The sequence below is a fragment of the Triticum urartu genome, chromosome 1, assembly GCF_003073215.2.
Source record: "Triticum urartu cultivar G1812 chromosome 1, Tu2.1, whole genome shotgun sequence".
NCBI lineage: Eukaryota > Viridiplantae > Streptophyta > Magnoliopsida > Poales > Poaceae > Triticum > Triticum urartu.
In genome coordinates this window covers 281,640-286,646 of record NC_053022.1, presented here as the reverse complement: position 1 = coordinate 286,646, position 5,007 = coordinate 281,640, and positions in this window count along the sequence as shown.

Below are 5,007 nucleotides of genomic sequence, written 5' to 3'. Positions count from 1 at the left end.
ACTATCTCTATTAGCATTACTGTTGCTGCTACCACTACTATCAAAGCTATCATATTACTACGCTACTGATCACTTTGCTTCAGATAATTAATCTCCAGGTGTGACTGAATTGACAACTCAGTTGATAATACTTGCAAATATTCTTTGGCTCCCCAAGGTCCCCGCCACCGCCATCTCCGCCGCCAGATTCGGCCGGGAGTGGCCGGATGTTCCTCTCCCTCACCTCGCCGCCACCACCTCACGGGATTTCCGCCTTGGTTTGCGTGCCGGTCAAACCCTAGATCCGGAGGTGTTTTTTTTCTTCTAAGTCCCAAAATTCCAGATCCAAGTGCTCACGTTCATAGCCTCGTAACTTTGCATCCGTAGCTCCGATTTGGGAATATAGCATATCAAGATGTTCATCTCAGAGAGTACATCATTTCATTCCATTGCATCATTTTCATTTGAGTTCATCTTGATGCCCGAAATGTTGTTAGAATAGGGCTACTTGAGTTAATTGTCAGATCTGCTACTCTATTTAGCTTTTTGTCATTTTTGCCATGATTATTGTGTGCATGATATGCCCACGTGCTCTACATATGTTTTGTTAAGGGTTTTGTCATCTTTCCAGAGGTGCAACCCATGTATTTTTGTGATGTGTGTGGTGACTAGCACGAGCTTGCAAAGTGGTGCACTTGTTAATTCTGATTTGAGGAACTTAGCATTTCCACTAAGTCCTTGAGCCGCTTATCTCATGTTGTCATATGTTCATGTTGTTTCCTAGTGATCCGTGCCTCTTTTGAGGATGATCAGTAAGGATGTTTTGTTAATATTGTAGTGCTCTATCCATCTATGTCTTTGTTTGCAATTATGTATCACACTAGCTTGAGTCAATCGAGCTCTACTTTTGCTACTTTGTGAATCTGGGAAGATTGTCAACTTGTTTGCAATTTTGCCGATGTTGTTGTAGTTGATCCGTGCATGCTATGCTATTGTTCTTGCCATGTCTATCTTGCATTTTGTGCATTCTTCATGGGTGTATGCTTAGTTTATCATGACTTGCACCGTAGTGAGTGCATCGAGCTCGTAAACATGCTTACTTGAGTTCTGTTTCGGCATGTGCCAGTTTTCACTAAGTCTGAAAACTGATTATGTTTTTGCCATGTTCACATGCTTGCAATTGTATTTTCTGATCCCTTTTGTCTCAAGGTCACTAAGGGACTTTTGTTAAGCTCTTTGAGTAGCTCCATGCCATGATTTACTTTGCCATGTTCAGGTCCTGTAGCATGTAGTTTTGTTGCTCCGAAGAGGGCTATCTGATCTGAAATTCCAGACAAGTGTTAATTTCACCAAGTCTGAGATCTGTTTGTCATATGCATTTTTGCCATGCTTGTTGAACCTGTTAATGGATGAATTGGCCGTAGCTCAGTGCTAGACTTTTGTTAAGCATCTTGAATGCATCCCTGCCATGTATTTTGTTGTCATGTTTGGGTGCGGTAGCATGTTCATCTCATTGCATTTATATGGCTACTTGCTGTAAATCGCAGACCGGTGTCATATTTGAATCGCTTGCCATTTCCAAACTGTAACTCCGATTCCGGCGTTCTTTATATCGTTTTCAAGTGATTTCATCTCATCTTTCCATTGGCACACTTGGGTTCCCAAGTTGAGGCCAGGTTCATGCATCCCTTGTCACATCCTGCATATGCATCCCGCATCGCATCCCGCATAGCATATCATCTTTGCATCGTCTTGTTTGGTCCTTGCACGTGGTTGATTGTGCCCTTATTGTTTGTTTGTCTTGTTTGGGTAGAGCCGGGAGACGAGTTTGCTAACGAGGAGCCTGTTGAGTTTGCTTTCGAGGATCCAGTCAACTCTGACAACTGTGCAGGCAAGATGATCATACCCTCGAAATCACTACTATCTTTGCTATGCTAGTTTGCTCGCTCTTTTGCTATGCCAATGCTACGATGCCTACCACTTGCTTTCAAGCCTCCCAAATTTCCATGTCAAACCTCTAACACACCATGTCCTAGCAAACTTTTGATTGGCTAGCTTACCGCTTTGCTCAGCCCCTCTTATAGCGTTGCTAGTTGTAGGTGAAGATTGGAGGCCGTTCCTTGTTGGAACATTTATTACTTGTTGGGGATATCATTATATTGCCATGTTATCCTAATGCATCTATATACTTGGTAAAGGGTGGAAGGCTCAGCCTCTCGCCTAGTGTTTTGTTCCACTCTTGCCGCCCTAGTTTCCGTCATATCGGTGTTATGTTCCCAGATTTTGCGTTCCTTATGCGGTTGGGTTATAATGGGAACCCCTTGATATTTCGCCTTGATTAAAGCTTTTCCAGCAATTCCCAACCTTGGTTTTACCTTTTGCCACCTAGCCTCTTTTTCCCTTGGGTTTCTGGAGCCCGAGGGTCATCTTATTTTAAACCCCCCCGGGCCAGTGCTCCTCTGAGTGTTGGTCCGACCGAGTAGACTGCGGGGCCACCTCGGCGGAACTTGAGGGTTGGTTTTACTCGTAGGATGTCTCATCTGAGTGTGCCCTGAGAACGAGATATGTGCAGCTCCAATCGAGATTTGTCGGCACATTCGGGTAGTGTTGCTGGTCTTGTTTTAACCTGTCGAAGTGTCTTGAAGAACCGAGATACCAAGTCTAATCAGAACGTCTTGGGAGGAGGTCTATTCCTTCGTTGACCGTGAGAGCTTGTCATGGGCTAAGTTGGGACTCCCCTGCAGGGATTTGAACTTTGGAAAGCCGTGCGCGCGGTTATGGGCAGATGGGAATTTGTTAATATCCAGTTGTAGATAACTTGAACCTTAATTTAATTAAAATGAATCAACTGAGTGTGTTACCGTGATGGCCTCTTCTCGGCGAAGTCCGGGAAGTGGACACGGTGTTGGAGTAATGTTTGCATAGGTTGCTCTCTAGTTTCTCGCTCGCGCTTTGCCTCCTCTTCTCGCTCTCTTTTGCGAATAAGTTAGCCACCATATTTGCTAGTCGCTTGCTGCAGCTCCACATATTTTACCTTGCCATACCTTTAAGCTTAAATAGTCTTGATCGCGAGGGTGCGAGATTGCTGAGTCCCTGTGGCTCACAGATTACTATTACACCAGATGCAGGGCCTGATGACTCCGCTCCAGGAGACGCGCTTGAGCTCAAGTGGGAGTTCGACGAAGACTCTCAACGTTACTATGTTTCCTTTCCCGATGATCAGTAGTGGTGCCCGGTTAGGGGTGATTGGGACCGTGTCGCTTGTTGGGTTATCTTTTATTTTGGCGCCGTAGTCGGGGCATGAGTGTTTGGATGATGTAATGTTATTTATGTACTTGATTGACGTGGCGAGTGTAAGCCAACTATGTTATCTCCCCTTTATAATTTATATTACATGGGATGTTGTGAAGATTTCCTAACTTGCGACATATGCCTTCAATGCGATTATGTCTCTAAGTCGTGCCTCGACACGTGGGAGCTATAGTCGCATCGAGCGTGTTACAAGTTGGTAATCAGAGCCTTCCCCGACCTTAGGAGCCCCATTGCTTGATCGTTTTTAGCGGCCGAGTTGTGTCTAGAAAAATGTTTTGAGTCATTTAGGAATTATATATCGGAGAGTTTAGGAATTCCTTTTACTTCCCAGTCTCCTCATTGCTCTGGTAAGGCATCCTGACGTAGAGTTTTGACTCTTCTCTTCTCAAATTTCACTAAAAAAAATTTAGGATCACGCGGGTATCTTGGAATCGTTCCGATGGTTTTATGATGAGAACATTGTCTTGGTGCCTCCTGTCAGGGGTTTAGTGGAAGTGTCCCGGGGAGTTGAGCTCTGAGGTGTTGTCGTCATAATTTTATCGTTGCAGTTCTGGAATACCTGAGTTTAGTACGTCGACATCGAAAATCTCTTTTATGTAGTTCGTTGGTGAGATAACCTCGACGCCACCCAGTACTGGGGCGGGAGTTCGGGAGTATCGCCATAGCTTGTATAACGGATGCTTTTCGAAGGTTGAGGTAGATGGTTTCCGAAGTTTTTCTCGGTAATGTGTTGAAGGATGGATACAGCTGGATGTAGGATTTGCTAGATTTGGGTGAGATATTATGCTTCCCCTGTATCCCCAATACCTGATTGCATAACCGAAAAGGTTCGGGAGCTTCATAGGTGGGAATTATTGTAGCTCTAGTTCTTCTTTCATGGATATTGGTTTGAGATTGGGATTTCTTACCGATTATTCGTTCTTGATCCGTACCTTATTGATTTATTTCTCTATCTTAATTCTAAGTGGCTTCTCAATTTATGGATATGTGACCACTTCAAGAGGAATGCATTCGTTCATTTTGTTCGGATGTGAATACTATATGTTGCAATTTTCATTCCGTTGGATTCAGCTTCAATATTTGTCTATCAGTGTGCTAATGGTGGTCAACCTCTTCAGGATGGCTCCTCCAACGCGCACGACTCCGAATCCTGATCCGCCACCACCTCCACCTCCTCCAGAGGCATGGCAAGCCGTGATGGCCGCAACCAGTGCAAACACACAGTTGATCATGCGAATTCTCCAAGAGCACAATCAAGGCAACCAAGGGAACCAAGGAAACAATCAGAATCACTTTGCTACACTCAACCAGTTCCTTGCTAATGGGCCAAAGACTTTTAGCAATTGTGTTGAGGAAACCGATGCTGACGATTAGCTAGTAGATCTGTGCAAGCATTTCGAGTGTAGTAACGTCAGGCCTGAGGACTTTGTCAAGTTCGCTTCCTTCCAACTCAAAGACCAAGCTGCAGAATGGTTCCAGCAGTACAAGGATTCCAGAGGTGGACGTGTTATCACTTGGGATGATTTCCGTCGAGATTTCTGAGCTCATCATATCCCTCAGAGCGTGGTTGAAAGCAAGCGTGAGGAATTCCGCAACCTCAAGCAAGGCTCTTTGTCTGTCTATTACTACAACAAGTTGTTCCTGAAGCTCGCCCGCTTTGCCAAGCAGGACGTCCCTGATGAGAAGAGCATGATATATCAGTTCAGGGGTGGTCTC